At 42.4% G+C, this 10565-nt stretch overlaps 1 protein-coding gene across 1 annotated transcript in view; it reads right to left on the reverse strand.

Moving 5' to 3' along the window:
• The window catches only part of mef2cb (myocyte enhancer factor 2cb), a 57409-nt gene extending 47226 nt beyond the window's left edge, over positions 1-10183 (reverse strand). Inside the window, exon 1 of the mRNA XM_040154702.1 lies at positions 9955-10183. The gene's annotated coding sequence lies outside the window, so the exon portion shown is untranslated. The remainder of the gene's footprint in view (positions 1-9954) is intronic.
• Positions 10184-10565: the final 382 nt, after the last annotated feature.

Below are 10565 nucleotides of genomic sequence, written 5' to 3' on the forward strand. Positions count from 1 at the left end.
AATAATATTATTATTATATTTGTCGTTGTTGTTGTTGTTGTTGTTGTTAGTAGTAGTAGTAGTATTATTAACTGAAAGTTATTTTGACTGAATGGATTAAAATGGAAAGTAAAACCACAAATGGCTGACAGAAAAGCATAGCCTACACTATATATAAATCATGATTGTTTCTTTTTTCCTCCTCTTCCTCTCTCTTGCACTCTTATCCTTACCATCAAGCATCAATCGTTATTTATTTATTTTCCCTATTTGGGAAAAAAAAAGGGCTAGAGTGGAGGAGTGGAGGAGTGAAGGAGTGGGGGATGGCGATACGGCGGACAGAGGGGGCGGCAGCAAGTTGTGTTTGATTCACAAGGCTCTCTGCTTGGTTGAATTTTTCTCTTTTCTGTGTTGCGGCGAGCTGGTGGCTCAGTGAAGGACCTGGCTGCCTGGAGTTCCCCCCCTCCACTCAAATCCCTCGGCTGCGAGCACAGCTGCACCGTTCACATAACCTCGCCTGGCCCCCCCATCACCCCCACCCCCCCTCAGCTAATGATAGCAGAGCACGTCCCCTCCACAAGGCAACAGCTTTTTCCACTTCATGTACATGCACACAAACTTGGCACACGCACACACAAGAGCATCAGACACACGCACAAACTAGTGGGCACATCATATCCCTTTTTCCTTTTCTTGGTTCCTTCCCTTCATTTTTTCTCATATCATTCAATTTCTTCTCCTTTACCCTGAGAAAAATCCCCCGGTCTTATGACCCAAGGAAAGCCTGAGAACATTAACCCGCCCCCCCGCCCCCCCCCACCCCACTTAACCCACCCCTCCAACTCCAGACTCCACGTTTTTCTCCCTCTGTACAACTGTGCACAGCAAGTGACCTGCATCACAGCTGTGTGTGGGAATTTGTATGGGTGGGTGTATTTGTAGGAGGGTTGAGTGAATATATGTATTTGCACATACCTGCGCATGTCGATGTGAGCTATGCTGCATGTACACTGCTGTGTAACTGCATGTGTTGTCTATTCTCTTTTTGTACATATTTCTGTTGCATGTGTGTCTGTGTTAGTAGAGGAGGAGGAGGGTGAGGGCAGCTCTGGGCTTCTGCTGCGCCTACTGTGCATTATCCCAAATAAACAACTCATTACACGTGTACTTAACCAAGGGGAGCTGGCGAGCAGTGGAAGCTAATCCCCGTTATCGTTCCCACCGTTTCTCTTCCGATTAGACTACAGGGAAGACGAGCCCAAGAAGGTAGGCTGTTCAGTGCAGGAGCAGGAAGAGTGGAGGAGGCGAGAGGGAGACAGAAGAAAGAAAAGCATTTGAGTTAACTTCCCACAAGTGCTTTTCTTACTTATAGTATCCTTTCTCACTCTATCTTGCTCTCGCTTTTCTCTCTCCATCTCTTGCTACCCTCTTGCCTTCTCTCCTTCCTTCTCCCTGAGGATTTTGCACTGCTCTTCCTTGTTTTCGACCATCTCTCAGAACTGGGTCATCGACAGACTGTGCGGCAGCATTTTGAAGAACATGGGAGGGAAAAAAAGCGTGTTCTTTCTATGAGAACAATCCAAGGCTTCTTTAACAAGTAGCCCGCTTATCAAATTAAGCTGTCAAAAGCACATTAATAACAGGCAGCACAATTCCCTTCAAGTAGAAAGGGGGGAAAAAAACGCACATTCAAAATAAAAAAGAATGATTTCTCTTTTGCTGTGTAAAGACACAGTCCAACAAGGGCAGTAAAGCTTTTCAAAGATTTCTCCCCCTCTCTACCTCACCTCTCTATTTTTTTCTTTCTTTCCCACTCTTAATACGATTATGGGGCATCTATTATGAGGGACCAAGATGCAGAGTGTCACTCATTTAGAGGGTGAACAATATCTCGGGCTATGACTAGGATGCAGCAATGTTGATGCTCATGTTTAAAAGAATTACGGGCTTCACATGCACTGTTTTTCCACTTTCTACTAGACAGACTCAAACGCTTGTACTGGGTGACAGTTAAAAGAACAAATAAGAACTCAAGAACAAATACTTAGATGGTTCAATGAAGGAATATGATGCCTGAGGTAAAGGATAGACTGTTATCTGCCCATATAAGTGAGACATTCAAAATTAGTTGGACCCTGTTTAATCTAAACCTTCTCATAAAAAAAAACACTGTCACACAGACAGCCCATAATAAGTTAGTTGTACTCTCAAACCCACTATCATTAGAGTAAGGCATCAGTTTAGCAATAGTTTGATCACACCTTGTTTTTTTCATTGAGTGCTCCGTCATTCCAAAAACACCCATTACCCTCAAAAATGTGAAGCCTGATCATCCCGTAAGAAAGTGAGAGCAGAATGTGAGGGAAACGGTGTACAGCAGTGAGGCAGAGAGAGAACGTTAACACTCTCACTGCTGTTCAAATGCCACATGCCTGAGATGCAGAAATTAAATTAACAAGACACCTCGGCATACAGATGGCAGAGAGGAGAGAAAGCCACGCTATGACCTCACAGTCATAGTCTATGTGTCAAAAAAAAAAAGACATTCTATTGTGTCGCCATCTTGACACTCCTCTTGAAGCCTTACAGTATAGTCTGCTCAGTGTTTGTGAAAAGATACTTAACTTGTAGTTTCTTTTCCGTACTTTAGAAAATATGACAGTGTCAGCTTAGGCTGCTCACGCTGAACTGCAAGCCCTTTTGTCTATTACTCCAGAGACTGACTTTCTCACACCCTCAATTTGAGTCCCATCCTGTTTGCTCGGCCCCTGAGGGGGCTGTTCTGTCGTAGCCCGGAGAGGTGGATTGATGTGACGTGGAGGCACTGGGACTGTACTGGGGGGGAGGCTGGTGCCACGGCAGGTATGCCCCGCACTTCCTCAGCTATTTATAAAACCATGAGACCAGCGCAGGGACAAAAATAAGACGGAGGCCATTTTTATCCCAAATAATAAAGGCAACTCACTCCTTTACTCACACACTTCAATGCTTACGCATACAAACACCGGGATCAGATGTATCCAAGCTCACAGCAAAAAATTATTGACAGATATTAACGAAGTGAAAAACTCCTCACTAGACAATGAAACCATCTCTGTCCTCCTATTGAGCATGCTCAAATGTGCATATCCCCACACACACATACACAGCAGACAAAAGTCAATATCAAGGCTGAGCTATTTCTGTAGAGAGCACTATTTAGGAAGTGTGGGCTGAGTGCCAGTATTCTCCTCAGTATCGTCTGGGCGTCATTGCACTGCTGCTGTTATACAAACTCACCTCTTTCCTCTCTCACCCGCTCCTCACCCTTTCTACCTAACCCCTTGTTCCATTGTCAGTGCTCTCTTTCTCCCTATCTCTCTCTCTCTGTGTTTCTCTTACACACACACACAAGGTTATTTGTTTTTCCACTGGGTCGAACCACAGTGCCAGGTGAAAGCATCTATTGGCAGGATAAAGAGAGTGGCTGGTGTGAGATCACAAGGCCCCACTCTGCCCAGCAAACCTTGAAGTGAAGCGCCGGGCTGGAGTTTCAAACAAAGTGCCCCCTCATTCATTATACATGCAACTGCACTGAAAATCTCCTTCCGCAACACCATCTCTCCTCCTCTCTCTCTTTCTCTCTGTCTTCCTCCCTCTCTCCTCACATCGTCCCTCTCCTTTTTCTCTCGTTTTTTCCAGACAGAGCATCCATAAAGTATGAATAAAATTAATGACATCACGAGCTGCACTTTGGAAGAGCCACTGCAGGAAAAAGCCATACATCACAGGGCAGAGGGAGCCAGGCCGAAAAAAGTGTTAAAAAAAAAAAGACAGAGAGAGAGAAAAGGGGTGCGGGTGGGAGGTGTTTCTTCACCCTTCTCCACCCTCAGGGCACTTCATAGTGCTGTACATTATTGCTTAATATTAAGTTTGATTTCAGATAAGCTTTAATTGAAAAGTTTAAACACAATTCATTTTTGTCTTTCTTTTTCAAATTTCTTCACGTAGCCGCAACGCACTTTTCTTTTTCTATATTTCTCTGTCCTGCCTTCGGACTTTTTTTTTATCAGCTTAGTAATGTAAGTGTTCAAAACAGTCCTGTGCTGCGCATTCTTTTATAGGCTGGCCTTTGGTGTGGGAATGGCACAGATGACAGTGGAAAGGAACACTGGTGTGGACTTTGGCAGGCCACAGCCTGGTTAAGCTGTGTGCTCTGCAGAAGAGGGAGAGAACTGAGCGTGGATTCTTATATAGCTTTTTCTCAACTTACACGGTGTTAACAGCATTTTCAACAGCACAGTCCCCTTGGAGCTGAACAGCGAACCTCCTGATGTCACAGACTTTGCCAAGATATCTGAGACTCTATGGTGAAAAATAAGCATCATATTTAAGACTGTAATATACTTCCTTGGAGCAGAAAAAAAAAAAAAGAAATACATATATCAATCGCGCTTGCTATTATTGTAAATTTAGTGTGACAATGTTTCATTACAAGAGCAACATCAAACAAAAGCCTGACGGGGTAAAATCCGAGTCCTTATTCCTCTGAATCCAGTGTGAACACAAGATCTGCTAAAAATACCCGATAGCAATGTGAAGCTCAGCAGCAGCGTGGATGGGGAGCAGTGGCGGCAGCGGCGCAGATTGTGGCAGCCCAGTGAGCAGGGGTTTCAGATGGATGTGAGCTCGTGTGAGGCCAAGGCACAGAGCTACCTCTGTGCGTCTCACCGGACTATGTTGCAGAATGACTCGGCTATGTTGCAGTCGTGACAAAGATAAATTACAGCCATTGGAAAACATTTCTACATTTTTTTCTCACCCTTTTCCCTTCTCCACACCCTTTTTCTCTTTTCTTTTTTTTTTTCTTTTTTTTTTTTGGCATTGGGTGTTGTCCAAATATGTGCCACACCAAAACGAGATGCTGTGTCTCTCTGAAAATATATTACGGGGCGAGAAGTTGCCCGTCACCGTTCACAGGTCAGGTACTGTGTTTTATCATGGAACATGCCTTTCGTTGCCATATTTATGCACATGGACAGCAAACACTTCTCCCTCAAACTAACCCCTAAAACTCACTAAATGGGATTCCCAGTTAATTTGGGATTTACCGCACAAAATGTTTGGAGCAGGTATTACAGACATACACTATATGCGGTATTAATAGGCTGACTAGGCTGTCTGGATTCTGTCTGTTACACTGATACTGAACAAAAATTAAAAAATCTCTGAGGAAGGCAACTAAAGTAAGTGTCGGGTAGGAAAGTTAAAGAACACGTTAGCTCTCATTTAACATTAAACATTAAGTCTTGATGCTGATGCTGAGGCATTCAGTCTGATCTGAGACCATCCAATGTTTAGACAAAGGAATGCAAACTCTGTTCTAGTCTAAATGTTTCTCTTTGTCTTATCATTCAAAATCCTCTGCTCCCCGCACTCCTCCAGCCTTCTTGCCATCCAGGACTCTCTCCCAGTCCAAATATTTCAGGGAGTATGGCGAGGTGTTTTGGGTGTCTCTTTAGGTGGGCTGCAGCTGACACTATGGTTGTGTGGTCAGCACTGCTGAGCACAGACCACCCAGCAGGCAGCTGCAGCCATAATGACCAACATGCCAGGCAGGAAGCAGGAAACAGGAAGAAGAAGGCAGGACATCCTGTTCATCTAGATCAGGGTGTTAAACATGACATCACGAAAGCATTACGCTTTAATGAAGAATACCTGATCTGAGGCCAAATATTCTGTCGCTCGGCTCTTAACTCTCACCTCAGCTCAAATAAATTTCTATATACGTTTTCTCTGTGTGTGTGTTTTTCTCTGTCTCTCTGTGCATCTGTCTTCTCAGTTTGCCTTTTCAGCCCTCACACTGACACTGTTTTCCAGACTGCATCCCAGACATCAAATCCTACCCTCTTCAGTGTGAGAATAAAGGAGAAAAAGAAATACATGCATTTTCACTTGAATATACACCAGCAACAACCTCACAAAACTCAGACAAAAAAAGCACAAACATTTCGATGCGCAAACAGACGGAGACAAGATGCAAAGTTGAACGCATGCACGCACGCGCGCACACACATCTCCCAGACACACAGCGTATACTGACAGACAAACACACAAAGAAACAGCAAACACAAAGCACAGCACAGCCAGAAGTCTACTTTATGCAGAAATATTCTAAAGTGTGTTTTACAATACAATTAAACATCAAAGGCTGATATATTCCTCTGTGATCTTTAACACCCCAGTGAACAAACCCCATACACCCCAATCCACTTACAGCGTACAGAGAAAGTTGCTGAACGTCACCGCTAATTACTAGATAGAGACAGAAGAAGACTTTGCATCATTATGCAGAAACCGGGACATATTCAAATATATGCATTCAATCCACCATAAACCATTCAAGGACTCTGTTATTTACTTTAGATTATGTTTTTTTTTAAAGTTTTATGAGTAATTGCAGCTCTTATGAAGATACACAGACAGTGCTCCTAAGGCAAAGAAACATTTCGGTAAACATTTCTAACATACACAACAGTTCGGACAATGAAGGGGAGATCTGTTCAAAATGAGTAAATAAACACATGGTGAGGTTGAGCCCGACGCTTTTCATTGGTGCTATAAAAATGTATAAAAAACAAAAAAGGAGACTTTTCCTCCCATGTAGCAAAAGAGGGAACACCTGCCTTGTACAATAAACAAGAAAACAAGAAGCCCTTGAGTTATTATAAAACTTAAGTATTTTCATCTGCTTATAAACAGGAGAAAAAAAAAGTTATTCTAAGCAAATGACTGAACAGCCCCACATTATGTGTATCAGATAAATTTACTAAAAATAAAGTTTAGCTTTATTCTTTCATATTTGGATTTAGGTGTGCTCTGTAACGTTTACATGAAAGTACCAAAAGCAAAATGTGCTGTATTATTAACAAGATATACAGGTATGTCTCTTGACAGTTTAAGATATTATACGCTTCTTATATATGAGCTAAATACAATTCTCTACAATTGACTCTTATATTACCTTCTTGTTTGACCCGAAGGGCATGAAGTCCAATTACAGTTCTTCAATATCTACCTCCAGATCTTGCCAACCTGCAATCTGCAAATGAGTGTTTTACTGATGTTTAACTGAGCAAACTCTGCAAACCCCTTCCAAAATATTTGTAACCATTAGTGAAAAAAAAAACTTTAAAGCACAGCAAAAGGGGCTATTAAATTATTTGCTTAAACATAAACGCTTCTGATGTTACCATTAAGAATAATGTTTTCACAGATCTGGTTTTCCATAAGGAAGGAATCCTGTAATGTGCCTTCTGTGCAGTACGATATGTCTGTGCTATGAGGCGGGAAAGAGGTATGCTTTACCCCTTTCTTTTTTCAATGATGCAAGTTTGATGCACACATTTTACAGCACTAAAAGGCTAACTCTGTCTTTCTGGTCGTGCTTGTCTTAGCCTGCCAGTAAAACTAAGTATTCACACATTTATGGGCTTTATATTAGACATTTATGATTCAAGATATTAGTCCATCCTATGCTTATTTTGTCTGAGTGCTTTTAAAAGACATGGCAAAATCCTGACCATGGCACACAATGTGTCCCTCTCCTTCACTTAACTAAAGCTTTACTGAGCCCCTGGTGTACAGCAAAGTGCCCTGACAATCGGCTCAATGCTCTGGCCAATCACAGGGACACGTGACCTTCTAATCCCTCTCTGTGAGAAGGGTAAGAGTGTGTTGTCACTGTTGGTTTTGTGAATCAGCACCCAAAATCCCAAATGATTTGTCAAGAGGGAGAGGCCTTAAGAGAATAAGAGAAACAAAAGCAGCGCAGGCCAGATAGTGTGGGTGTCGGTGTGTGCTTGTGTGTGACACTGTGTGTGTGTAACAGAAAGGCAGAGAGAGAAAGAGACAGCCATGCTTTTGTCCACATGCGTTTGTGTGTGTTTGCGTGCGACTGCATACGTGCATGCATGAGTGTCTCTCTGTGTGTGTGTGTGTGTGTGTGTGTGTGTGTGTTTGTACAGGGTCTCTGAGATTGCGCAGCTTGGCTGACAGAGTCCTCTGTGTGTAATTGCGGGTCCACATGCAAGCGCTCACCTTCCTCTGAGCGGATTAACCTAACGCTAAATCCCAAGAGAGCAACAGGCCAGACAGGCCACACAGAACAACTTCATTGACGATGGGCAGAACAGGGAAAGCCATGTGTAAAATCTTTTTATAGACAAATATACTTTTTTTTTTCACGAGTAAACAACTCATATAAAACAGCATAAAGTATTATTAAAGGAATGGGACAATGCACAGGACAGTACACCCTGTCAAAATGTAAAAAATCTATCTCAAATGTTGCATAGACTTTATCAAGGCTGTATTTTTTTTTTTCCACTGTAAAATTTAATTAAGCAGCAAATGACTTATGCAGCACGCTTTTCACAGAGTTACAAATTAGGTCGCAATGCTATAGCAACACTTTATCACTTGAAAAACCGTACTTTTCCAGAGTGCCTTCAAAAAACCTCACTATTATTCAATTGTAATAGTTCTTATAGAACTTAAAATATTTTGTGATATTATATTAGTTTTATCAAGTTTGAGAAACCGCAGCTATCTCTACACATCAATAGCATTTTTTTTAAGTTTAAGTTTTAAGTTTTAAAATGAACAGTATTTATTTCAGTGATAAATTAGCTGTTTACAAATTGCTTTATAAAAAAGTCACAAGGAAATGGGTAAAGAGATTTACTTTCAGGCTTATATTAATGAGCATGAGTTACACATCCTAGTCAGTATCACAGTCAGTCAAAATTTAAATAAAGTGTTCTGCAGTCATTTTAAATTTTATTACCATCCTTGCATCTGCATATTTCATTAGTGGGCCCCATATCCACACTTTAACTGCAAAACAAATAAGTCCTGTTATATTTCATGAGCTGCAACCTGTGAAAGTTGCCACAGGTTAATTATGGTGTCATTATTAATCCTCTCACTGCAACAGGTTCAATTGAGCCACACGAGACTGAGCTAAACTCACCGTATAAATATATTGCTGTAGTGAAATTATATCTAAATACTCTCAGTCCCAAAGTCACAGAGACGAAATTGTAACTCAGCCTGAACCCGCCAAACCTCCTCTAAAACACTGATTTACAGTACTGTTATCACTGTGTCTCTGGACTGCCTGAATTAACAATAGGTCTGACAAAACTCTGTTCTCCTGTGTTCTAGTTTGGAAATGTTTAATGATGACATTATTCAGTATTTTTCCCGTGACTATGTGCAGGTTATCCCGATTTAATGTATATCAGCACAAGGTAATTGTGATCAGTGCACCTCAGTTTAGTACGTTTAACCTGCTGGTAAAGAATTACAGTATATATTCCCAAATCAAGGCCATCATGTGTGTACTGAGTTTCCCTTCATTCTGTTGCCTCAAAGCAGCACATTGTCTGAAATACTAAAAGTTCTCAACTACATTTATTTTATTTTTTTCCCATTGACTTTAATTGAGCTTTTTGAGTTTCCTAAACAAAATGTGTACGGCAGGTAGGTTAAACAATTACTGTAACTTGTCATTTGCCATCCCTTAGCGCGGAAAGAGCAGAACATGCTATATCATTTTATATTAAGGAGGGCAGCCTATTCAGTAACTGTGGCTTTGGGACTTTGCGCCTGCATGTGGACATGAGAAAGCTACACAAGGTCGACACAACAGTCACACACTACCTAAAACACGAGACAGACCTTGACTCTACTAATGGACCATAAACAGATATTTGATGCCAGCCGGTAATTATATGACATAGTTGTCACCGGCATAAGTCGATCAGGGTCACAACAAATCAATAGACGCAGTCACTTTACTTAGTTGAGGAGGCAGCGCGCATCAAAATAGACCCCCAAGTTTCCCTCTGGAAGATTAAAAATATCATATGGTACAACGTGTCTTGTGGATGTTTACGAGCGAGTGTCAAGTGGTGTGAGCGCCGCACTTACTTTACTTCGCATGAAATCTTCGCCGGGTGAAGTGAAAGACACAGCGAGCGGTCCGCCGGTTGCTTGGTCCGGCCGATTGACAGGAAGGTTGAAGCCGCTGCCTGATGGGGACGGACTTCGCCAAGACGCGCTTAAAATCCAGGAGCGCAACTTTGCAGAGGACGTCGCCGGGAGGAAAGAAAAAAGTAACCTACAGTGCGTGTTAGGAGTCTCTATAATGTCAGAGAAAACTACTCTCTCTCTCTCTCTCTCTCTCTCTCTGTGTGTGTCTGTCTCGCTCTCTCTCTCTCTCTCTCTCTCTCTCTCTGATCGGACAGTGTCTGCTCAGGAGGCGGCGTGGACGCTTCGCCTGGTCTTTCTTCGCGGTGCCTGTGAGGGACCCGGTCGAGCGGTGTGGCGGCGGTGGTGCTGGTACACTGCTGGACGCCTGGAGGTCTTCGGTGATGTTGAGAGGCTGTTACTGTTCCTTCCCACAATCCTGACCGAGTCTTTCCCTAAACCCTCTCCTCTCTTAGTACGAGGCGAAATAATCGATTTCTCTCTCTCTCTTTCTCCCTGCCTCTCTCTCTCTCTCTCTCTCTCTCTCTTTTTTTTGTTTTTTTGACTCCTGA

The sequence above is a fragment of the Xiphias gladius genome, chromosome 19 (assembly GCF_016859285.1).
Source record: "Xiphias gladius isolate SHS-SW01 ecotype Sanya breed wild chromosome 19, ASM1685928v1, whole genome shotgun sequence".
Lineage (NCBI taxonomy): Eukaryota > Metazoa > Chordata > Actinopteri > Istiophoriformes > Xiphiidae > Xiphias > Xiphias gladius.